The 27,131-nt window shown below is 37.7% G+C and overlaps 1 protein-coding gene across 8 annotated transcripts in view; it reads right to left on the bottom strand.

Moving 5' to 3' along the window:
- Positions 1–27,131, bottom strand: part of MSRA (methionine sulfoxide reductase A) — a 455,502-nt gene that overhangs the window by 377,259 nt on the left and 51,112 nt on the right. For 3 of the 8 annotated variants that reach the window (XM_042934998.1, XM_042934992.1, XM_042934994.1), the window contains exon 2: positions 26,389–26,619. The exons of 4 other annotated variants lie outside the window; for them this stretch is intronic. The gene's annotated coding sequence lies outside the window, so the exon portion shown is untranslated. The remainder of the gene's footprint in view (positions 1–26,388; positions 26,620–27,131) is intronic. One more of the 8 variants, XM_042934993.1, reaches the window with a different exon arrangement.

The following is a 27,131-nucleotide window of genomic DNA, read 5'->3' as shown; positions in this document are numbered from 1 at the left end:
AGAAGTAGGATGCTTAACCAACTGAGCCACCCAGGCACCCCAATAGACTCTTGACCATAGAGAACAATCTGATGGTTGCCAGAGGGGAAGTGTGTGGGGGGATGGGTGAAATAGGTGAAGGGGATTAAGAATACACTTATCATGAAGAGCACTGGGTGACGTATAAAATTGTTGAATCACTATTATTGTACACCAGAAACTAATATAACACTGCATGTTAACTACACAGGAATTAAAATTTAAAACTTAAATAAATAAATAAACAAACAGAATAATCCTCTTAAATAAGTCTGGTGAACTACAGAACACACAGACAACTAAACGAAGTTAGGAAAATAACACAAGAACAAAATGAGAAGTTCAACAAAGAAATAGAAACCAAGAAAGAAAGAAAGAAAGAAAGAAAGAAAGAAAGAAAGAAAGAAAGAAAGAAAATCCTAGTCCTGAATAATACAATGACAGAACTAAAGAATTCAACGGAAAGCTTCAATATCAGACTCGACCAGGTAGAAAAAGAATTACTGAACTGGAAGGTAGGTCATTTGAAATGATCCAGTAGAGAAGCAAAAACAAAAAGGAATGAAAAAGAATGAAGAAACCTTATAGGATTTGGAGATACCACCAAAAGAAACAATATACACATTATAAGAATCCAGAAGGCAAAAAGGGAGAGAGAGGGACAGAACAACTATTTAAAGCAATAATGGCTGAAAACTTCCCAAACTTGGGATGCAAAATGGAGATGCAGGTTCGTGCAGCTCAAAGGATTCCAAATTTATTGAACCAAAAAGGGCTACAATTAGACACATAATTAAATTTTCAAAAGTCAAAAACAAAGAGAGAATGTTGAAAGCAGCAAGAAAAAGTGACTTGTCATATTAGGGAGCCCCAATAAGACTATAAGCAGATTTCTCAGTAAAATCTTTGCAGGCCAGAAGACAGTAGAATGATACATTCAAAATATTGAAAGAAAAAAACCTATCATCCAATACTATCCCAGAAAAGCAGTTCTTCAGAAATGAAGAAGAGATACTTTCCCAAACCAACAAAAGCTAAGGTAGTTCATCACTACCAGATCAGCCTTTCAGGAAATGCTAAAAAGCATTCTTTGTATGGAAATAAAATATGCTAATTAACATCTTAAAAACATAGGAATGTGTATAATTTACTGGTAAAGGTAAATACATAGTCAAAGTCAGATTCCCTAATATTGTAATGCTGGTACGTAATTTACTTACAGCTCAGTTTAAAAGTTAAAAGCGAACCATATTAAAAATAACCACAACTACAATAATTTGTTATTGGATACACAATATAAAAGAGATGTAAATGGTAACATCAATAACCTAAAATGTGGGAGTCGGGGGGGGGGGGGGGGGGGCAGGGACGGGGAGAAATAAAAGTATAATGTTTCTGCAGACCAGAAACCATTGAAGTTAACTTGTTATAAGATTAAAATAGGATGCTATATTTTATGTAAGCCTCATGGTAACCACAAAGGAAAAACCTATAGTAAATACGCAAAAGAATATGATAAAGGAATCAAAGCATACAGCCACAAAAAGTCATCAAAACACACACACACACACACACACACACACACACACACACACAAACACACACAAAACATAGCAAGAAAAGAAACAAGGAACAAAGGATCTACAAAACAGAAAATAGTTAGTAAAATGGCAGTGGTAATTCCTTACCCATCAATAATTACTTTAAATGCAAATGGAGCAAATTCTCCAATCAAAAGACACAGAATGGCTGAATGGATTAAAAAAACACACCCAATGATATGCTGCCTACAAGAGACTCACTTTAAGGACACAGACTGAGAGCAAAGGGATGGAATAAGATATTTCAAACAAATGGTATCCAAAAAAAAGCAGTGATAGTTATACTTATATAGACAAAATAGACTTTAATCTTCAAATGATCAAAAGAGACAAAGAAGATCATTATATAATTATAAAGGGGTCAACCCATCAAGAAAATATAACAATTATAAATATTTATATACACAACATTAGAGCACCTAATTATAAGAAGCAAAATACTAAAAGAAGTAAAAGGAGAAATAAACAGCAACACAACAATAGTGGGAGCTTTAATACCCCACTCTCAACAATGGATAAATCATCCAGACAGAGAATCAATAAGGAAACTGCAGATTTGAACAACACTACAGACCAAATGTATCTAACAGACACATACAGAACATTCCACCCAATAATAGCAGAATACACATTCTTCCCAAACGTACATGGGACATTTTCTAGGATAGATCATATGTTAAGTCCCAAAACAAGTCTCAACATTTTCAAGAAGACAAAAAAAGATTATATAAAGTATCTTTTCTGACCACAATGGTATGAAACTAAAAGTGAGTAGAAGAGAAAAGCTGGAAAACTCACAAACACATGGCACCAAAACAACACGCTCAAAAGAATGAAACTGGACCCCATCTTATACTATTCACAAAAATTAACTTGAAATGGACTAAAGACTAAATGTGAGACCTGAAACCATAAAAATCCTAGAGGAAAACACAGGGAAAAAGCTCCTTGATATTGGTCTTGGCAATGATTTTTCTGGATATGACACCAAAAGCAGAAGCAACAGAAGCTAAAATAAACAAATGGGACTAGATCAAACTAAAAAGCTTCTACACAGCAAAGGAGACCATCGACAAAATGAAAACCTACCTATGGAATGAGAGAAAATATTTGCAAACTACATATCTGATAAGGAGTTAATATCCAAAATATATAAAGAACTCACATAATAGCATGCATGCATGAATGAATAAATGAATGAATGAGGGAATAACTCGATAAAAAACAGCCAGTGACATCTTTCCAAAGAAGATATACAAATGGCCAACAGGTATATGAAAAGGTGTTCAACATCACTATCATCAGGGAAATGAAAATGAAAACCACCATGAGATATCACCTTGCACCTGTTAGAATGGCTGTCATCAAAAAGACAAGCTATAACAAGTGTTGATGAGGATGTGAAGAAAAAGGAACCCTAACACACTGTGAGTAGGAATGTAAACTGGTACAGTGACTATGAAAAACAATATGAAGGCTCTTCAAAAAAAAATAAAAATAGGACTACTGTATGATCCAGCAATTTCACTTCTGGGTATATATCTGAAGGAAAGGAGATCACTATCTCAAAGAGATATCTGCACTTTCATGTTTATTGTAGTATTATTTACAATAGCCAAAATATGGAAACAACCTACATGTCTATCAATGGACGGAAAATATCTATATATCTATCTCACAACAGAACATTAGTCAGCCATTTAAAAAAGGAAATTCTGCCACTTAAAACAATATAAATGGACCTTAAGGGCATTATGCCAAGTAAAATAAGTCAGACAGAGAGAGACGAAGTATGTATGATCTCACTTACATGGAGACGCTAAAACAAACAAACAATCCTCATAGCAACAGAGAGCAAACTGGTAGTTACAGGGTGAGGGGAGTGGTTGAGAGGGCAAAGGTGATAAGAGGGTACAAATTTCCAGTTTTAAAATAAGTTCCGGGGATGTAATGTACAGCATGATGACTATAGTTTACAGCACTGTGTTGTATATTTGAAAGTTGCTAAGATAGAACTTAAAAGTTCTCACCACACACACAAAAAATGGTAACTATGTGAGGTGATGAATGTGTTAATTAGCCTTATATGTGTTAACTAACATGTAACATCATTTTGTATATCTTAAACTTATACAATATTATATGTTAATTATATCTCAACAGAGCTGTTAAAAAAAAAAACTATCCTCATCAATGCCATATATTCTGTGTTATTAGCCAGCTCAGGCTGCTATAACAAACATACCACAGACTGGGTGGCTTCAACAACAAACATTCATTTCTCACAGTTCTGGAGGCTAGGAAGTCCAAAATCAAGGTGCTAGTTAATCTGCTGTCTGGTGAGTCTAGCCCACTTTTCTGATAGCTATCTTTTTGTTGTATCCTCACATAGTGAAGAGTAGAGCAAGAGGAAGCAAGCTCTCTCGTGTCTCTTCCTATAAGGGTATAGCATTCTACTCTCATGACCTAATTACTTCCCAAAGGTTACTGCCCTACCTTCTAATACCATCACATTGGGGATTTGGCTTCCACATATGAATTTGGTGGGGTCGAGAGGACACAAACATTCAGTCCAACCCAGCCCAGGACCTGCCCTCTTTGCCAACTGGCATCTCTATCTCCACCCCTTGTCTTCCAGAACATTCACCTAGCAAATATTTAGTGAGCACCTACTAGGTGAAGACACAGTTCTCCACTCAGGATACAACAGTGAGCAAGACCAACAAGGTTCCTAAACTCTTGTGCTGTTCCTACATTCTAAGTGATGGGAGTAGAAAAAGACAATAAACAAGTAACAAATAGATGAGCCACTACAGAGAGTGACCTTGTTGTGAATAAAATTAAAAAAAAAAAAAAAGTGAAGGAGTGACTGGTAGAGGTGAGGGGCTGCTTTAGATAAGGTGGACCTCTCTGAAAAGGAGACTCCTGGGCTGAGACCTGGGGGATTCCAAGAAGTCAGCCATAAAAGTTCAAGGACAATAGTTTCCAGACAGAGGAAACGGTACCAGTGAAAAGCAATAATGAACTTGGCAAATTTGAAGAACAGAAAAATTTCCCCAATCTTCCAAAGTTAAGAAAGCCCCATAGCACTTTGTTTTCTCCATCATGGAATTTATAACACTATACTAGAATTGCATTCCCTTGGAATTTAATTAATTATTTACTAATTTAAATGTAATATTACTTTCAAAATTTAATAATTAATTGCATTTAATTAATTTAATGCAATTGGAATTGCATTTAGTTGAATGTCTTCCCCAACACACTGTAAGTTTTGCAAGAGGGAGCTTAGCACACGATAGACACTCAACAAGTATCTTTTCAGAAACTTTCCAGGTAGTTATAACTGAAAATAAAGGTTTGCTTCCTTTCCAATATTTGTATTTACTTCTTTATATTGTTTATGGCATAGGCTAAAATTTCTAAAATAAGGTTGAATAACTATGAAGATACCAGGCATTTTATCTGGTCATGACTTTAGTAGGAATGTTTTTTTTCACCAAGGAATTGACATTGCTAATGACTTTTTATAGATACTCTATTGTGTGAAGAAAGTCACTTTCTAGATCTCATTTACAAAGAGCTTTTGTTTCTTTATTTGTAAGGAAAAGTAGATGTTGGATTAAATCAAATGGTTTTGAGTAACTATCAGGATGACCATAGAGCATTTTCCCTCTAACGAATGAATACGATTCATTACAATACTAGCTTTCCTGATATTGAACTATCCTTGTGTTTCTGAAGTAAACTCTACCTGATAGTGGTAAATTATTCTTTTCAAATAAGTAGGCAGTCTAGGAATGTTGATAAAAGCTGGGACTTAGGTATCAGAACTGACTGATGAATTAGAGAACAAACAAAATGCAAATAAAGAAGAAAAAATCTATTAGGATTAATAAATAAACCTACGGACTGAGTCTTTGAAAAGAATAATAAAGTAGACCAATTGCCGACAAATCTGACCAAGAAAAAAGAACAACCACAAAAATACAACATGAGGAATAAAGGCTGTATGCTCAGATGAAATGAGCCCAGCCAGTCTTCACTAAAGCCTCAGTTTCCCCCAGTAATCACAGAATATGCAGTCACTAAGGGCCGTGTGAGGCTTAAATGAGATGGTGTGTTCAAAGGACATAGCACACGGAGCACAGTGCTGGCTCCACTGAGAAACTAAAAGTTCTCTTTTTAAAACTCCTAACATCTTACATTTGGGCTTTTATCCTGACTGTCCTTAACAGGCTATTCCAATCTAATAACATGAGTAAGAACATGTTCCTTCTTTCCCTGTGTTCTGGAAGATTTTCATAACCTACATAATCCCAATGGCATTTTAGATCCTAATTTCTTAACAGCTTTCTCTATGCCTTTCATTATTCTTTACCTACTTATGTTCTCCTACCTATTTTAAAGGAGATTTTGGTACTTTCTATTTTCTTAGAAAATCATCCATTTAACCTAGTATTTTCAAATTACAGAGTTTGACATAGCACTCTCCTTGTTATGTCCTCTGTATCTGAGGTTGTGCATCTGAGGTTTACCCTACAGCAAGGACCTAACTTTCTAGGTCTTCAACAAAGTACACCACCTCCTTCCCACTTTACCTTCTAGAACTCCACCCATCACTCTATGCTCTAGCCCCCAGAACTATTTGCCAGGCCCCAGGTATCCCATGTAGTTTTGGCTCTGTCTTCACTTACGCTTTTCCCTGCCTGGAACCTGGAATATCTTTTTCTGGTTTCTACACTTGATACAATTCTACTCATCACTTAAGATCCGATTCAAATGTCAAGTTCATTGAAGCAAAGAATTGGTCATTCCTACCTCTGTAATTGGATAGCCCTTTTCTCATAACACTTCTCATGGGACTTCTCATATTGTGCCATAATGGTTTCTATTTCTCCGCACCTGGATTTTTAGTTTCCTTATGATAGACTCTACCTAGTTAAATTTCTTTTCCTTTTTAACATCCTTGCTCTATCTAATCCTAGTACTTAGCAAAATGCCTGGCACATAGTAGTAGCTCAAAAATATGTTCTCAATCTTCCCTGGGGCACCTGGATGACTCATTTGGCTGAGGGTCCAACTCTTGTTTTTGGCTCAGGTCATGATCCCAGGGTCATGGGATCCAGCCCCCCGTTAGGCTCCATGCTGAGTGTGGAGCCTGCTTAGGATTCTCTCTCTCCTTCTGTCCCTCTCCCCCACTCAGGTGCTCTCTCTCTCTCTCTCTCTCTCTCTCTCTCTCTCTCTGAAATACAAAAAGTAAAAATTAAAAAAATATATATATATATATACACATAAAATATATATACATACACACACATATATGTGTATATATATGTGTATGAGTATATATATACGTGTGTATATATATATATATATATATATATATATATATATTCTCATAGCTCCTGAAACTTGTACTTTACAATTTGTGGTGATATATTACACACACACACACACACACACACACCTATGTAATAGATATTTGGTCTTTCCCCCCACTGTGTTGAGGACAGAGATCTGAATTTTTTGCTCTCCACCGCATCCAGTTCTCAGCATAACACCTAGCACATGAAAAATATTCAAAACCTATCTGTTAAATGAGTACTGTTTAAAGGAAACTAGGTATGGCTGAATCTCCATTAGGCAACTATTTGAAAGAGAAATAGTATTAATCTACGGCAGCTTGGGGATTTGACATATTTAATAGAGATTTGAGACATCTTTATTCTAGAGCCACCTAAATGTGGTAATTAGGTGAGGACCCATAAGGAGGCTGAAGGACACTCTGCTATTTTCGTGGCACAGTAGCTTTTGAAACAATAGTATCCATGACATGGAACAAAAGCTTCTGCCTCATTCACTCCTTCAGCAAACATTTAGAGTGCCTACCTTGTGCCAGGTACCTCTGGAAAGACTGACCACTTCCACATTAAGATACTCCCATCCCAGTCATATTGCCTTCCCCTTGGAAATGATGCATGATATGTTCATGCTAAGCAAAAAAAAAAAAAAGAAAAAAAAAAAAGAAATTACCAAGAAGCCTGTCTGATGGTCCCTCCCTATGATGTTTCTTCTTGCTACAGGAGAAGAGATGGATAGAGTTAACCTGGGAACCTATTTTATATACTTTGAGAGCCTAGCATCCCATTGCTTTGGTTTTTACAAAGTATTTAAAAAAAGAGACAAGATTAGGTGGCCCTATGAGAAAGAAACTATGCAGTGGTGTAGCATTGCAATGAAGGAAGGAGCCAGAGGGAGGTGGAATGATTTACGTTCACAGGCCACAGAAGCATTCCCGATGGCCCCAAATTTGTCATTAGGCACCCATTTAACATCATTCACCACACATCCGCATACCATGATCATACAGCCATGTAAGCAGGTACCAAGGCATGACAGAAGCCAGGTCAAGATGATCAAAGTGAATCCATCACAGCCCAGAAACACTCCTCCTGTCCCTGGATATGAGAGAAACTCTGTTGTCCTACTGGGGGAGTAAGATGCTCTATTTAGTCAAATCAAGCAAATAAGAAACTTTCAGCCTTGTTTGATCTCCGACTGGGACAGTGATGATCTGGCTTTTCCTGGCACCTGTCAGACTGCACCTGGCTAAAATGCTGCCCCCTGTTGTGCATGCCACTCCGTAATAAAGAAGTCACTAAACTGGAGCAGGTTAGAGGAAAGCCACGCAGCTAAATCATGTCATATATAAATGGTTGAATACAGAGGGATATTTTTCAAATGTGTGAAAGGCTGCCACATGTTGGAATTAGATTTTGTTCTGTGTGACCCCAAAAGGTACAAGGAGGATCAGCACATGAAAGTAATAGGAAGAAAGATCACAGCACCACAGCTTAATAGAAAAACCTACCAAAGATAGCACAGGTCAGCCAGCCTTGAAGAAAGCGAGATCTCTATTGTGAAAACCAAGACAGTCACTTGACACAGATTCTGCAAAGGAGATAGAAGGATCAGAGGAGTGGTTTTGCTGGATAATATTTAAGTTATTGTCCAAATATGAGAGGCATTTAAAAAAGTACAGGAAACAACTAAAGAGAATCTTCAAATACACTCATCCGACAATGACATGAGGGAACGGCGGTGGTTCTCATTCACACTGTCTCTCCTAACTAAACCGTTCACCCTATTTCTAGCCAGCAGTAACTTATTTGAATTTCTCTTCGCTCCAGACACCCCTGATATGAATCCTACTGGGCCTTCAAGAAGATGGGAAAAGAGGCCAGGGAGCAAGCCATAAATCTGGGCAATCCACATCCGTGAAAAAAAATTACCCAAAAACAATTAAGAATTGAGCAAAATAAAGGGGGTAGGGGAAGAGGAGCCTGTTTCTATTAATATCTGAATAAAAAATATACTGAAATAGGCTGAATCTTGCTTGTTTCAAACCCAGCTACAAATAGATATTAACTAAATAATTGGGATGGTGCTGGAGGAAACAGTGTGGCCTAAATGTGGGCCTCGGTGACAGCAATGTCATAACACTGGGCAGGAGCTTAGTAAATGTCTGCTGAATGCGTGAATCATTCAGTGAGGCAGTCAGCCTTGGCCTCACATCCGAGGGCCAGGGATTAACTGCAATCTAGGATCTTGTGAATAAGAGATGATAGAACCTACTAAGGGCAAATGTGGTAAGCAGAACATTCCTAGAAGTATGCTGAAGTCTGAAATGATGGCAACCTATCTTACACTGGCCAGTGACGGTAAAATCCAGAGCTAGGTAAGGTCAAGTTCAGACATGCTACCATTTCATCACATCCTGGACAACTCAACCATCGGCGAAAAAAGATGTCAAGTGAACGTCATGAAATTAATGACTTCAGCTCCTCATTTCAATTCTACGCAATATTTACTGAATTGCCATCAGAGACAAACTGTTCTTCAGAAACAGCATGATAGATTTTCAAAATGTATAAATTCAAACGCTAAAAGCACATAAGTAAACAGAAAGCATGTGTACACTTCAGCATTTTCATACTCCAAATATTAATTGAAATAACATTAAAATTAGGTGCTAGGGAGAGAAGGGTTAAAACTGATACATTGTCCAGTGTCAAATGTGGTTCCTTTGCCAGAGTATTTATTTTAAAGGCAGGCACTATATGCATTTCATCTCCTGGTCTTAATTTGTGTTTTGCTATGCTCAACAATTTTAATGCCAAGAGGAAGAAACTAAGTAAGAAAAGGGAATGTGCTGGTCTGAACCTGGAGAGTTGATCTAATTGAACTGAAAAAATTAAAACCTTTCTCCATCTGTTCAGTACACCTGCTGATGGAGCACTACCACAGGTAGGGAGGAAACCCATCAGAGACCAGTTATAAATAGATTTTTATTTCATCTGCTAAAAGCTTGGCAGCCGAGGTGGGAGGGCTGCCCACACTGGCAGCCAGGCAAAAGCTCTGAGCTGCTTTTGTGTTTAGGTGAAAGGAATAAGGAGACAGAAACCAACAACCACAAAATAAAGTAAATTTCCCAACAACTCACTTGACAACCAACCAACGGTCATGAAGTTTGCTTAAAACATGTCACATGTTTCTGAGAAGTGCTGGGGAGATAAAAGATCAATCACACCCCCTTGTGAGGATGGTTCAGAAATCCCATGGGAAACACACATGTTCACCCATCACTTGTGAAGCAAAGTTTGTATGTTCCAACTTCCCTTGTGGCATTCATAAAATTAAATCAAGAGGGAGGAGCACACTAATAGCCAGATACTGCCAACTTCATTGACACACCGTATATTTCCGAGGAAAAGGTACTAAATGTACCAAAATGTGAACTGGAATAAAATATTTTCATGGAAAAGAGAAAAGAGCAGGCCCAATCCATGAACTGTCAGTCTGTGGTGAGATTATGAATGGTGAGAAGCACCACAGTCCCTCTTTGTAAGTGTAAGTCAGAGACAGAAACTCCTTGTCACACCCCCTTCAGCCTCCAGAATGGCACCTCACACCTAGAGGGCAGGCAGCAAAGACCAGCCAGTGGAATGAACCAATAGCAAGGGAAGCGACCGAACAATCTTGCTCTTGGAATAAGAATGGAACCAATGGATGTCTCAAGACAGGCCTGGTGTGAATATTTAGACCAGATACTTAAGTGCAAAATGTCAAAGATTATATTTCCAAATAGGACCCTTGAGAAGGGGGTGGGGGGAGAGAAAAGGAACATGTTTCATTTCACTGGGGATCGTGTATGCTTAGGAGAAACTTCCCGATGCCCTTCAAGGACATTAAGGATATTACCAACAAGATAATGACCTGCTATCCTGTCACCGCCAAGGACAACAAGAGAAATGGGATCGAGCTGTGGCAAGGGAAAATTGGGTTAAATATGAGGAAGAATTTCCTGACAGCAAAGGTATTAAACACTGAAAAGGGAAACTGGAGGCGATTAAGGATGCTCTCTAGAGGTCTTTAAAAAAGTAGAATAGCTTGGCAACTATCTAGGGGTAATTTAGGTACAGTTCCACCCCCTCCTCTGGCCTTTATCAACGCTCTAATTCATCCCCTGGCCCAGACAAGACACATTCACCATGGTAAACTACTGTCACACTCCGTTCAATAATGAGCTCTCTAAAGGAGAATAAGCATTAATAAAATGGCAAAAGCTCTCTTGGAAATAAAACTCATTTTTCTTTATTTAAACTGCACATTGGGTTTTTGTGGTTTTCTTTTTCTTTTTCTTTCCTAACACTTACATCCAGAAATAGCCAAACAAAGCTCATCTCTACTGATCTGTTATTCCAAAGCATTAAAAGGAATCCAGGTAGAAGACTAAGTGAGGAGAATATTCTGAGTCAGAGACCCACAGAATAATTTATTATGCACCTCTTTGCTAGGTGCTATTTGGCATGGGAAACAGCTGCCCAGAAATTCTAGTTCTGCTTCTCAGAAGGCTAAAAAAGGAGACTCCCATTGGTTCAGCTACAAAAAAGCAAACTACATGATATCTAGCATTCTAAAATTCTGGACTCTTTGTTTATTCTCTGGCTCTCTAGTCAGTGTCATATTAAAAAACTGCAAAAGAGTCTCACATTCCAAGAGGTCCATGTTCTCTAAAATACTTGAATTTTTATTCTCTCTTTATGTTGAAGAAGGAAAAGAGGCTTTTTAAACTAGGATCCTCTTCTTTTCCTGTCATACCTGTCATTACACTCGATTGAATTTATGTGTGGTCTTTCTTCACCAGTGAAGAAGCCCCATGAAGGCAGTGTGTAGGTCCATCACTGTATCCTCATCACTTAGCTCTAACAGACACTCAGATATTACATAAATGGATTGACCACTTGAACGAATGAATGGAGGGCAGGGGACTGACCTATGCACACAGTCCCAAGTGGTATATGGGAAGGGCTAGTATAATAGTAGCAACTTGCTCTTCTCCTAGCGAGCCCATCACAGGGTGAACAAATGCCATATGATGGAATGAACAAGGAATTTGGAGGCAGAAGACTTGATTTGAGCCCTGAGGCTGTCACTAAGCCAGGCACTTGACTTCGCTGAGCCTCAATTTTCTCACACCTGAAATGTGTGTGTGTGTGTGTGTGTGTGTGTGTGTGTGTGTGTGTGTCAGAGGATTATACTAACATAAGTAACATAGAAAAAACAGAGTTTGCAATTAAACAAAGGATAATCTTTTCACACATTCTTTATTGAAGTTTTCCATAAAACTTTTAAATAGTGAAGGAGTTGTACAGAGATGGTGACTGATGCCAACTGCTGATTCCAGGGAAGAATTCAGTAAGTGGAAGAAGGAAGACTTTGATCAAAGTTCAGCCAGTGACAGGACATTCAGCTGGTTTCCTTCTGTGTTGTCTGAGGCTCATTCACTGCACTAAATAGCAAGCAAGTATAAGAAAGCGAACATGCATTGAGGGAAGCATAAGGCCACTGCCCTTAAGAAAGGCAAATCTGCAAAATCCAGACCAGGAGCTTTTCCTTAAGATTTGGACTTGCAGGGCACCTGGGTGGTTCAGTCAGTTAAGTGACCAACTCTTGATTTCAGCTCAGGTCATGATCTCATGGTTTGTGGGGTCAAGCCCTACATCGGGCTCCTTGCTGATAGGACAGAGCCTACTTGGGATTCTCTCTCTCCCTCCCTCTCTCTCTGCCCTTACCTTACTTTAGCTCTCTTTCTCATTCAAAATAAATAAATAAATGTAAATAAAATTAAAAAAGAAAAGAAGATTTGGATTGCAGGCCAGTTTTCCATCAGTTGTTCATTTCTACCTAGAACTTGACCCTTGGTTACGACAAACTATCATCTTATGGGCATGGGTGCCAAATGGCCTGAATATGCAAAATGCCTGCCAGTATAGTGAAGAGAGCATACTTTCACACTCAGATTTTAAAACAGAGATATGATTATATATAGTTATCAAAGCAGTTCACATATAAATAGTAACTAGCAAGGAAAGAAGAGGGAGGGCCCTACTACCCAGCACTCCCCCAGTCCTCCTGGTTTCTCAATCTTCTGTGTGTTCTTTTGTTTTACAAAATGATTTGGGAGATTAGGTAGGATTTTTTTAGGCAGGACAGCAAGGAAAGTTGGTGAATAAGTGCTACTTGATTGCACAACAAAAGATACCCAAAGAGCCTCAGCCACAACTCAATTCCACTTGCCCCAACAGTTTGCATTTCTCAATTAAGTTATTTTGTTGGCAAGATGACTGGTTAGAGAAAGGAGAAAGTGCTTACTGCACCACGATTATTCACTGTATAGAAATCACTGTAATAAGATCAACAGAACATTCTAAGGACTCGAGAAATCCTATCTGCTAAGGCTGCTGATGCAATGGGAATGTGCCCATGTTATCGGTGTGCTGTAAGAGGCTATGCAAATAACAAAATAAAACTTCACAATAGTCATTAATTCAATGATTGGTGCTCAGAACCTGCCCCTGACTTCACCTTACCAACAGTCTATGTGGAAATTAAGAAATTTTATCCTCCAGATGTTAAAATTAAGGAGATACAATTCTGGTACATTAAAAGAAATGTTAGTCTCATTAGCCCTCCCTGCCACATCCAAAAGCATGGATTGTAAGTAGTACCACTAAAATCATCTCTGAAAATAAAAAATGGAACTATTCTAATTTGTCAAACATATACCATGGCTGATTTCAAAAGCTGCCATAAGGAAAATTAACAAGTCAAAGATTGAAGAAGATATTTTAACCCGTGTAATAAAGAACTGTACTATATTTGTAATAAATATATTACAAATTAGTAAGAATGAAACTAAAAGAAAAACGTGCCAAGAGTATGAATAGAGAATACAAAGAAAAGGAAACCTAAATTATGGATATAAAAGGATGTGCAGGGACCTGGGTGGCTCAGTTGGTTAAGCATCCAGCGTCCAACTCTTGATTTTGGCTCAGGTTATGATCTCATGGTTCGTGGAATGAAACCTGTGTCAGGCTCTGCTCTGACAGCACGGAGAATGCTTGGGATGCTCTCTCTCTCTTTCTCTCTCTCTCTCTCTCTCTCTCTGCCCCTCCCCAACTCATGTGGGCACACAAACTCTCTCTTCCTCAAAATAAATAAACATTTTTTAAAAAAGGATGGGTAAAGGGCACTTGGGTGGCTCAGTCAGTTAACCATCCGACTTTGGCTCAAGTCATGATCTCATGGTCCGTGAGTTCAAGCCCCACGTCAGGCTCTCTGCTGACAGCTCAGAGCCTGGAGCCTGCTTCAGATTCTGTGTCTCCCTCTCTCTCTGCACCTACCCCACTCAAACTCTGTCTCTCTCTCAAAAATAAATAAACATTAAATTAAAAAAAAAAAAGGATGGGTAAACTCACTAAGTAATCAATGAACAAAAATAACAGCAAAATATTTCTTGCACATCAGATTGCCAAAATATCTAAGTCTGATACCACCAGTACTGGCAAAGGTATAGGAGATACAGAGATACGATAGTGCAGGAATGTTAACTGGTACAAATGCTTTGGAGAATAATTTGGTATTATTGAGTAAAGTTGACATATTTGGCAACTGAGCTTCATTTCTAGGTAATTCCCCTTGAGACCACAAATATGTACAGAAGACATGTGCAGGGTGTCCATCATCGCATGGTTAGCACAAGACAAATGTGAAATGGCCACAACAGAAGAAGGATAAACTAAAATGAAATGCTCTGCAGCATCAGACCTGTAGTAACAACATGGATCAATCTCAGAAATATCTAATTCTATCCAGGAAAAAGACAGCTGCAGTAGAAGATCATTTTAAATGCATTTTAAATTATGCAAAACATAGTTACATATATACATAGTAATACTACAAAAATGTGCATAGAAATGTTCTACACCAATTCAGGGTTGAAAGAATGGGGCTTTATTTATATTCCTAATGTTTCATTTTCTTTAAAAAAAAAAAAAGATCTGGAGCAAATAAATATGGCATTTGTTAATTTGGGATAATGAGTACCTGAGGATTTACTCTGTTTTATTCAGTACCTCACGATATGTTTCAAAGTTTTCATAATTAAGACCTTTTAAAGCATTTTAAAGGTATATGTATATAACCCCTAGTCTATGGATACACAGCCCTGCAAATTATACAAAATCAGGTGCATTATCTTTACCCATCACAGTCATATGCTTGAAGTAGCTAGACTAGATAATTATCTCTCATATTTGTGTAATAGCTCTCAGTTAAATGGCTTCAGGTGTACTACCTCATTTAATATTCCTAACAACCTCCGATTTAGGTATTATGACACCCATTCTTCTCAGAAGAAAAGTCAATGTTTAGAGTTGTGGAATTTTTCCCTAAGATCAACCAGTTAGTAAGTGATTCAGTCCTGGGATCTGGTACTGTCATTACTATTGCACAGATGACCATTAAGAATCCCAAAAATCTATTATTTTAAAATCATATGCATCATCTTTAAGATCAGTGTTATAAACTTGAAACCATAGGTGTGAGTTAGCAAATGAAATATTTTATCACTGAAATGTTTCAAGTCCCCCATCAAATCCATTTCTTCTATTTCTAATACACCGACCTCTTCTAAAAATAAGTTACAATATGTTACATATTATTAGTGGGAAAAATGGAAACCTTGCACAGACAAGCTTTTCCCTCCTTTAAAAAATAAATTTTCAAAGTTAATAAAGTAGAAACTATAATCTTGTTTCTTCGCTTCCAATCTTTTATTCACTGTGCTAAGGGTAAACACTAATCATATAGAAGTTGGTGATTAGGGCTAGTGAGAACATATACATCATGAAATAAGTTATCAAACACAAAGAGCACAAACAATAGAAGCTAACTATAAGGAATACACATTCCAGGGACTGTTCAGGTTATTTCACCAGTACAAAACTAACAATCTAAATAACAGTATCACCTATAGGGAACCTGAATCTCACAAGGCAGTAACCAGGCACTCCTCTCACTCCAGGCTGTAAATAAAAGCCAATAAGGAACCTAGACTTCCAATCCCACCTTGCAGTAATGACGAAGTGCCCCCTTTCCCCTACAGGCATGGTGTCAGAGAGAGAGGTCTATTAAAAAAGAAGATTTAAATAAGATCCAGGGTTTCATAACGTAATAGCAAAATGTCCAGGATATAATCACAATTACTTATCATACCAAGAACAAGGAAAATCTCAACTTGAAAGAGAAAAGACAATCAACTGATGCCCACACCAAGAATGTTGGAATCACCTGAGAACAATTTTTAAAGCAGCCATCATAAAAATGTTTCCACAGTTATGAACAGACATGAAATAAATGAAAAATTAGAAAGTCTCAGCAAAGAAACAGCAGATAAAATACATTAACTGAAATTAAAACTCACTAGGTGGGCTTAATAGCAAAATGAAGATGACAGAGGAAAGAATCAGTATCCCTGAAGATAGAAACTACAGGAATTACCCAGTCTGAACAACAAAGAAAGAAACAGAACAAAAATAAAAAAATAAAAAAGCAAAAGGCATCAGTGTCAAGCGCCCATAGGACTATAACAAAAGATCTATCACTTATGTCATCCCAAGTCCTGGAAGAAAAGAAAATAGAGGGAAAACCTAAAAAAAATACTTAAAGAAATTATGGCTGAAAAATTTGCAAATCTGGCAAAAGACAGGGGTACCTGTCTGGTTCAGTCAGTACAGCATGCGACTCTTGATCTCGTAGTCATGAGTCGCATGTGCCCTATGTTGGGTGTGGAGATTACTGAAAAAATAAATAAACTTTTGGGGTGCCTGGGTGGCTCAGTTGGTTAGGTGACTCTTGATTTCAGCCCAGGTCATGATCTCATGGGTTTGTGGGTTCGAGCCCCACATCAGACTCTGCAGTGACAGTGCAGATCCTGCTTAGGATTCTCTCTCTCTCTCTACCCCTCCCCTGCTCATGCTCTCTCTCACTTTCTCTCTCTCAAGATAAATAAATAAACTTTAAAATAAATAAATATATAAACACACCAACAAACTTTTTTTAAAAATCTGGCAAAAGACATATACCTACATATTCAAGAAGCTGAGTGAACCCAGGATAAATCCAAAGAAATCCAGGCCAAGGCCACATCATAATCAAACTCTTAAAAAACTAAAGAAAGAAAAAAGTTTGAAAGTAGTGAGAGAGACCCACCGCTGTTGCTCAACATAGTACTGGAAGTTGCAGCCTCAGGATTCAGACAGCAAAAAGAAACAAAAGGCATACAAATTGTCAAAGAAGTCAAACTTTCACTCTTTGCAGATGACATGATACATTACATAGGAAACCCAAGAGACTCCATCAAAAACACTGCTGTAACTGATACATGAATTCAGCAAAGTCACAAGATACAAAATCAATGTACAGAAATCAGTTGCATTTCTATACACTAATAATGCAGCAGTTGAAAAAGAAATCAAGGAATTGATCCCATTTACAATTGCACCAAAAACCATAAGATACCTAGGAATAAACCTAAAGAGATAACAGATCTGTATGCTGAAAACTATAGAAAGCTTATGAAAGAAATCGAAGACAAAAAGAAATGGAGAAACATTCCATGCTCATGGGTTGGAAGACCAAATATAGTTAAAATGTCTATGGTACCCAAAGCAATCTACACATTCAATGCAATCCCTATCAAAATAACACCAGCATTATTCACAGAGCTAGAACAAATAATCCTAAAATATGTATGGAACCAGAAAAGACCCCAATTAGCCAAAGCAAAGTTGAAAGGAAAACCAAAGCTGAAGGGATCACAATTCCATACTTCAAGCTGCATTACAAAGCTGTAATCATCAAGACAGTATGATACTGGCACAAAAACAGACACATAGATCAATGGAACAGAATAAAGAACCCCTGACAGAGTATTCGATGGAAAAAGGCCATCTCTTCAGCAAATGGTGCTGGGAAAACTGGACAGCGACATGCAGAAGAATGAAACTGGACCACTTCCTTACACCATACACAAAAATAAATTCAAAATTGATGAAAGATCTAAGTGTGAGACAGGAAACCATCAAAATCCTAAAGAAGAAAACAGGCAGCATCCTCTTTCACCTTGGCCACAGTAACTTCTTACTAGACTTGTTTCTGAAGGCAAGGGAAATAAAGGAAAAAATAACTATTGGGACCTTGTCAAGATAAAAAGTTTCTTTTTTAAAATGTTTATTTATTTACATTTATGAGGGAGTGGAATGGCGGAGAGAGAGGGACAGAGAGAATCCCAAGCAGACTCCGTGCTATCAGTACAGAGCCCGACATGGGGCTTGAACTCACGAACCGTGAGATTGTGACCTGAGCCAAAAGCCAAGAGTGAGACACTTAACCACCTGAGCCACCCAGGCACCTCAAGATAAAAAGTTTTTGCATAGCAAAGGGAACAATCAGCAAAATTAAAAGGCAACCAATGGAATGGGAGAAGATATTTACAAATGATATATCAGATAAAGGGTTAGTATCCAAAATCTATAAGGAACTTATCAAACTCAACACCCAAAAAACAAATAATACAGTGAAGAAATGGGCAAAAGACATGAATAGATACTTTTCCAAAGAAGACATCCAGATGGCTAAAAGACACATGAAAAGATGCTCAATATCGCTTATCATGAGGGAAAGGTAAATCAAAACCACAATGAGATATCACATCACACCTGTCAGAATGGCTAAAATTAATAACTCAGGAAACAAGAGATGTTGGCAAGGATGCAGAGAAAAGGGAATCCTTTTGAATTGTTGGTGGGAATGCAAACTGGTGCAGCCACTATGGAAAACAGTATGGAGGTTCCTCATAAGAATTAAAAATAGAACTACACTACAACCCAGCAATTGCACTACTAGGTATTTATCCAAAGGATACAGGAGTGCTGATTCAAAGGGGCACATGCACCCCAATGTTTGTAGCAGCACTACTGACAACAACCAAAGTGTGGTTAAAGCCCAAATGTCCATCAACTGACAAATGGATAAAAAAGATATGGTGTATTTATATATACAATTGAATACTACTCAGCCATCAAAAAGAATGAAATCTTGCCATTTGCAACAACATGGATGGAACTAGAGTGTAGTATTATGCTAAGTGAAATAAGTCAGTCAGTCAAAGAAAAACAAATTATATGATTTCACTCATATGTAGAAGGGAAGGAAAAATAATATAGAAACAGAGAGGGAAACAAACCATAAGAGACTCTTAAATACAGAGAACAAACTGAGAGTTGCTGGAGGGGAGGTGGTTGTGGGGATGGGCTAAATGGGTGATGGGTGTTAAGGAGGGCACTTGTTGGGATGAGCACTGGGTGTTATATGTAAGTGATGAATAACTGGGTTTTACTCCTGAAACCAATACTGCACTGTATGCTAACTTGAATTTAAATAAATAAATTTAAATAATAAAAAAGAAAGTAGTGGGGGAGAGACATCATCTTACCTAGAATGGAAAAACAATTTGAATAACTGCAGATTTCTCACCAGAAACCACAGAGGCAGAAGGAAATGGCACATTTTTCAAGTGCTTAAAAAAAAAAAAAAAAAAAAAAAAAAAAAAGGAACTATCAGCCTGGAATTCTATATCCAACAAAAATATCCTCCAGGAAAAAGGGAAATCAAGACATTCTCAGCTGAAGGAAAACTAAAAGACTTGTTACCAGCAGACTGACCCTGTTAGAATGGCAAAAGGAAGTTTTCTAAACAGAAATGGTAAGAAGGCTAAGAAACAACTTTGTATTAAAAATGAAATATGACTATTACATCCCATGACATTGTATAAATACTATTTTATGTGAGTAATTAGAATATTGCCCTGATTAACATACCATGAAAAATTCTATACTGTAAAATAATTTAAAGATGATGAATGTAATATTTGGGTTATTTCTACAAAAAAAAAAAAAAGGTAGACATTATGAGCTCATAGTCAAGTCTATAACCTTCTATCATTATCTATACTGAAAAGTCAAATTCAACTCATATCATTGTAGTTTACAACTTTTTCAAAAATGTATCCTATGATGAGTGCTAATACTGCCTATTGATCCAGCAATCCCACTCTGGGGTACAGACCCAAAAGAACAGAAAGCAAAGACTCATACAGATTATGTGCACACCCATGCTCAAAGCAGCATCATTCACAACAGCCAAAGGTAGAAACAACCCAAGTGTCCATGGACAGAATAACAGGTAAATAAAACATGATTTTACATATATATATAACAGAGTATCATTCAGCCTTAAAAAGTGAGGAAATGTTGACACAGACTATATCATGGCTGAGTAAAACACCCAGTCACAAAAGGACAAATACTATATGGTTCCACTTACATCAAGTACCCAGAGCAGTCAAATTCATAGAGACAGAAAGTAGGATGGTGGCTGACAGGGACTAGGGGGAGGGGGAATAGAAGCTGCTGTTTAATGGGTACAGAGTTTCAGTTTCACAAGATGAAAAGAGTTCTATGGATGGATGGTGGTGATGACTGCACGACAGTGTGAATATGCTCAATGCCACCGAACTGTGCACTGAAAAATGATTAAGATGGTAAAGTTTATGTTACGTATTTTTACTACAGGTTTTGTTAAATTTTAACTAAAAAAAGAACAGTATCTATCATTTATTGAGCACTTACTTTGGATCATGGAGTACACTAAGAGCTTTGCATATATTTCCTTATGTCTCTTCCCAACAAACTTGGAGGAAGATAGCATGATCTCTGCTTTCCACATGAAGAAACTGGGTTTACATAACTTGACCAAAGTTCAACAAGTAAAAAATGGAGTCAAAATTCAAACTGAGGTTGGTGAGACTCTGAAACCCATTTCCTCTAACCCATCATGATGGAGGACTATTTGTTTCAAAGGACCAGGATAAAGCATTCCTGAGTCCCGGGGAACAATTCAACCTTTCTAAGTAAGGGAAAGTAACTTACAGTGCCTAGCAAAAAAGGAGATATGAATGTCACTAGGCATCTGAAATGAAAAGGATGGCATCACTACACAGGGGCTAACTCTTCAAAACCCACACTTTACAGGCACCTGGATGGCTTAGTTGGTTAGGAAGCCAACTCTTGATTTCAGCTCAGGTCATGATCTCCAGGTCAGGAGATTGAGCCCCACATTGGGCTCTGTGCAGGGTGTGGAGGTTGCTTAAGATTTTCTCTCCCTCGGGGCGCCTGGGTGGCTCAATCAGTTAAGTGTCTGACTTCAGCTCAAGTCATGATCTCACAGTTTGTGAATTCAAGTCCCACGTCAGGCTCTGTGCTGACAGCTCAGAGCCTGGAGCCTGCTTTGGATTCTGTGTCTCCCTCTCTGCCCTTCTCTGTCTCCTGCTCACACTCTGTCTCTCTCTCCTTCAAAAATAAATAAAAGTTAAAAAAAAAATTAAAAAAAAAAAGATTCTCTCTCCCTCTTCCTCTGCCCCTCTCCTGCTCGCTCGCTCACTCTCTCAAAAAAAACAAAAAAACAAAAAACAAAACCCCAAACTTTAATACCATATTTTCCACAAAACCTCAAGATCCATACATTAGAGGCATTATAATTATACTGAAGCAAGAGATTCTTAACTATAAAACAGAAAAGAAAATTTTAATTATTAGAACATTGTGAAATACAGAACACAAACAGGTAACTTCTTTCCTTTTCTACAATTGCTTTTAGGAAAATAAAATAACCTTGGCACAACCAATGACCAAATTAAGTCAAGCCTTGTAGTTGGTGCTATTACTCATGACCTGCTTGGTCTCAGAATAAATTCCTAACTTCAGTATTTTCTGAACCTTTTTTTCACCTTACCAGAATTTCTACATATCCATCTCACGCCATTTCACTATGTTCTCTGGAACCCTGCTGACCACATCTCCTATCTGACCTGATCCTACAGGCAAACACTGGAATGCTGCCCTCCTTTGCCCCAGACCCCCAGACTTTCTTTGGTTCTTGCTGTCCTGATTCCAAGCCTGGATTCACCCCCATGCTCTCTCTCTCTTCAGTGCCACCACTTCATCTGGGGTGACTTTGTACCTTCCTAAAGCAGGAAAGTTGGGCCTGAATTTCAACCCCCTCATAACTATACACAACAGTCCTGACTCTGCCCCGCCCTCTCCTGGGCCTCAAAACACCTCTACAGAAAGACCTTTGAACTGGCCAGAGCAAACCTTCATAACGTCTTATCACACTCTCAGTGTTGACTGTTTTGGATAGTCCAGTCTAGCCTCAAGATCCCACATCAACTCTCACACTCTCAGAGAAGTTATTGGCAGGACTAAACCAGCTATTGAGCAGCACCCTCAGCTCTCCACAATTTTCTCTCACCACGATCCCCTCAGCCTTCTTCCCACAGGAGCACATAAGGAAGACTTTCAACTTGTTAGACAATCAGTTGGCCTAGGCCACACCACCAATGCCAACAGCTCTGGGATCCTTTGGAGAAATGAGGAGAGGGAGAATGCAAAACAATAAAGGGTTGGCATGGGAGGAATGAGCAGTTGGCGCCATTGTATACCAGTCAAGTCCTTATTTTATATTGTCTCCAATGGTTACCTCAGGGGATTCTAACTTGGTGACAAAGAATGTGGCCCTACATGTTACTCCCTCTACACTCATAACCAGCAACACAGACTCAGATTAAAAGTAAACATAGTACTTTCTGTTCCTCAACCATTAGGGGAAAAGTTTTCTCAATCAAATAAGACTCAAGAAGATAATAATCTGCCTCACAACTTGGTTTATTCCTTCAATGAATCCTTATTGGGTGGATTCACCCAATGTGAATGTACCAGTGTGAGGCACTGTTGCTGGAATTAATGAGATGCAGGTGAAAGCACTGGCAAACTGTAGAGAAATACACATTGGTTATTCTTATCCTTCCTCTCGCTGCAACTCTGAATTCCTAATGGGCAGAAATTATAACTCTGTCTCCCCTACATCCCGCATGGGGCCTGGCACACAGCAGGCCCTCTGGGAATATTTGTTGAGTATCTCAGCAGCGCATACCTGCAGCTGAAACATTTCTCGTCTCATTCTATCTGCCACCAGCCCTGACACAGGTCTTGGCCATCAGAGAAACCTCCAAGCTCACCTCTCTGGTTCATGTGACTTTTATTTCCTCTTAAGAATATGAACCCTCTACAGACGCATGGGTGGCTCAGTCAGTTAAGCGTCCGACTTTGGCTCAGGTCATGATCTCATAGCTTGTGAGTTCAAGCCCCACGTCGGGCTCTGTGCTGACAGCTCAGAGCCTGGAGCCTGATTCAGATTCTGTCTCTCCCTCTCTCTCTGCCCCTCCCCCACTTGCATTTTCTCTCTCTCTCTCTCTCTCAAAAATAAATAAACATTAAAAAATTTTAAGAAAAAGAATATGAACCTTCTTTTCAGATGAAAGAACAACCACATGGAATAAAGTTAGCCCACTAAGTTAAATGCTCACTAATGTCTAGAGTCAAGAGATGTATTATGCCTATGAGTCTTTATGTTAGTGAACAAAACTAAGGAAACAAAACAAAACACCAGACAGCACGGAGAGTGGGTTGATTGGTGCACTTAAAATACACCACCCCCCAGCAAACTTACTTCCTAAGGGCTACTGATGTGAGGTTGACCTCTTCTTCTCTTTGTCAGGAAAAAAAAAAAGGAAAAAAAATCCCTCATAAACAGGCCACTGTTTCATGTTGCAGCCATATCTTCAAAGGTTCAATGACATCTATTTTGATACCTGTAAAATCTAGCACGTGAGCAGTGGTTCAATCTTCCCTATTTAATTTCTTTCTCACAACATTTGAATTGCTTTTTGTACATGTCCATCAGAAGACTTGAACAACTGAAGCTTTCTGGCGAATAAGATACGGCAACCTAAATAATGGTAAAACAAAGTTCCTATAGCTGTATGGACTACAACTAATCTCCTGAGTTTTCAAAACAACACTCTAGAATACGTACATTGTGCAATAAAAGTTAACATACTTTAATCTGCTGAAATAAATCTCATTACAGTGCTGCTCTTTTCTAAGCTTTTATACTTCTACCTTAAATCTATTCTCTCTTCCATCTATGCATGTGGTATCCTTCCCTGTCACCCAAAATAACTTCGTCAATAAAATATTAGCATGCTTAAGTGGGTACTCAATCAACATTTGTTCAATGAATGAAGAAATGACTGAATAATTATAAAACCCTGGACGAAGTCCCCCTAAGAGGTTTCCATTAGTTTACAGAATTACGTGCTTGCATGTTCAGGTATACATACCTAAATGGGACTAAATAATAGGTATCAAGCAGCAGTTAAATATTAATCCATTTCTATCTTAATAATTCTACTTCAAAATATATAATTCAAACCACGGTGATATACGCTGAGATAGAGTTTGTTTACAATCGTACTACTAGTATTTACACACTTTAAAATAAGATCTGAAATATTAATACTGATATGGAAATAATTCACAGCCTAAATGTCAGTGTGTTTGTAAAATAAAAGGTTTAGAAGCAAAGCAAAGTGCCTAAGTTAAGTCTAAATGTATGTGTTTGAAAATGTAATCAATAATTTTAAACCTAACTTTTCAAAAGGTTGTACAAAGGAGTGTCTGTGACACTCAGTCAACAAGGGACATTTTAATATTGGATTTTTTTCATTTTAAGATATGTAACAAGTAGGCCGGAGAGAATATATTAGTCAGAAACTTTTACTGGGTGTAACAGCTAATATTTATTATCAAATCTTAAGTCTACTAAACACCATAAAATGGAGCTTTAGCAGTATCAAAAAATTTAATATTTCTTAAGGTATGTTCTGAGATCTCTGTTTTCTAATTCACTTATTTTTTATTATCCTGTCAGAAAAAATTGGACATAAAATAGCCTGGATTGAAGATCAGTTTATTCTCACTGAGTTCGCTGCAAAGAAGTTATGAAATAAGCTAGCAAATGATCCTTTTAACTTTAAGGGAGATGGTCTTAGAGAAACTAAAGAAGTCACATATTTAGGCAACCTAAAAATGACACGGGGTTATGTTAAAGGTTTAAAAGGTAAATGAAAGTAAATATAAATCGGTAATAAGACGGTCAGAATGAAAACGTAGCTCTAATTTAAACTTATTTGCTGAACTTTCTTTTTGTGTCATATATTGTTGGTTGCTAGCATAGGCGTGAATGATCCCGTGAGCAGTTCAACAAGAAGACTGTAGCCATGCAAGCATCTCCTTTCCAGTGCCTATCAGCATGTCTTTTATGTCTTGGCGTCCATTTTAGGAATATCAGCGAGGTGGTGTATAAAGAAGCTTATAAAACAAAGGTTGTCACTTTGGCAACCCACGTGAACATTAAGTGATTTCATTTTATTGGAGATCAAAATGTTGATTAGTAAAAAAGTTGAAGGAAATACTTAAGCTCAACTCTGCAAACACCTGTATTAGATTTCACATATTTTTAACTCGTATTTGTATATTAAATGCCATTCTCAGAATTGCTGATGTGTGTCATTATAATACCATAAAAAACACTTCAAACAATTGATCATTTAAGGCGCGCGGTAATATAAAGCTATAAACAAAAAAAAAAATTGTGAAAGGATTAAGAAATCCATGATTACATACTCAAAACAAAAGGAAAGATCATGGAGCAGTCTTTTATATTACCCAAAATGGTTAGTACTTATGTGAATATACGATTTCCCTGTATTCTTTTAGTATATAAAATAAAAAGAACACATATTATCACAGTAAGTTATAACCTAATGCTATAACTCAAACTCTCTTCTTTAGAAACAGATTACTTACTGACAATGAGGGTGGTCCACAAAAATACGTGCCTTACAGTTACCCTCTCCTACAATAATGCTGATTTTTAAGAGCAGAACTATCACAATCCAACCATAAGCAGGCCTAATAGAAACTTTATTATTAAGAAATTAGATACAAAGTGTACATCTAAGTAAAATACTGGGTAGTACTGAAAAGCAAATCCATGAACTTTCTAGATTTTCCTTCTACTTAAAACATTTTGAGAAAGCCAAGCTACAGTAATCGTTTAATTATACAATCTAATCAACTAAAAATAATGGAATTTTTCTCCAAGTATTGCAAACACAGCTTGCTACTTCTTATCTAAAAGATTAAATTTCTATTCTCTACCATTCCCAGCCATTTCTGCCAACATCATAAAAATTACCTTTTATCATTTTCTTCTCACAATGAGAATTCCCTAATCGCACACATCTTTTAGACATAGACACCTCCCCACCCACCTCCCCACCCACCTCCAAAAACTGGTTCAGAGCAAAGACACACACAAAAATAATGACCAAGCTCACATTTCTTGTTTGCCCTTCAAACGAAGTCTGGTGTCTTCAGCTTGCCTTTCTGGTCTTCAGTGTTGTCACTCATTTGCTGGGGGATGTAGTTTAGGACAGCATGAAGCAGCAGAAATAAAAGCTGTTGCTTTAAGAAAACGTTTTCTTAAACACATGGATAAAACAACTTTTACTCTGACTTCCTGGCTGGGTTGCATAAAATCTTAGAAAGGCTCCTTGAAACGTGAATGTCTACAAATGGGAAAAAATAAAATAAAATAAAATCTAAAAACTTACGTTCTGAACACATTCCGAAGGATGTCTGATTTGATTTGAAAGCAGGTTTGTACTGATGAACAAACTTTATTTTGTAGAAAATTAATATTCTCTCTAATTAGAAATTTGCCTTGCCATCTTCTATATTAATCCTGTCTCTCATGATATAATCATACATGCAAAAAATCAAATACAGTATTTCCCAAATGCATGGACACTGTGGAAGCTTCATTTTGAAAAAGGCTTTTATTTCCCTTAATACTGGTGACTAAACGTCATTGTTATGTACCAACACTTTCAAATAGCCCAAGAGACTTAAAAAGCCTTCTAAGTTTGAAAACCAAAAAGTTCTGAGTTTTTCTGTACCCCAGGACGGTTTTCTTTCCTGAAGCTCAAGCCGAGAAAGCAGACAAAAGAAGCTGATTTGACTGAGCTGTGCCAAGTCTTGCCTTTTTTTCTTTCCTCAGCTCTCCCTCTGCCTCTCTCTC

Source organism: Panthera leo, chromosome B1 (assembly GCF_018350215.1).
Source record: "Panthera leo isolate Ple1 chromosome B1, P.leo_Ple1_pat1.1, whole genome shotgun sequence".
Taxonomy (NCBI): Eukaryota; Metazoa; Chordata; class Mammalia; order Carnivora; family Felidae; genus Panthera; species Panthera leo.
Note: the sequence above shows the minus strand (reverse complement) of the source record. Positions and strands in the feature narration are given on the sequence as shown.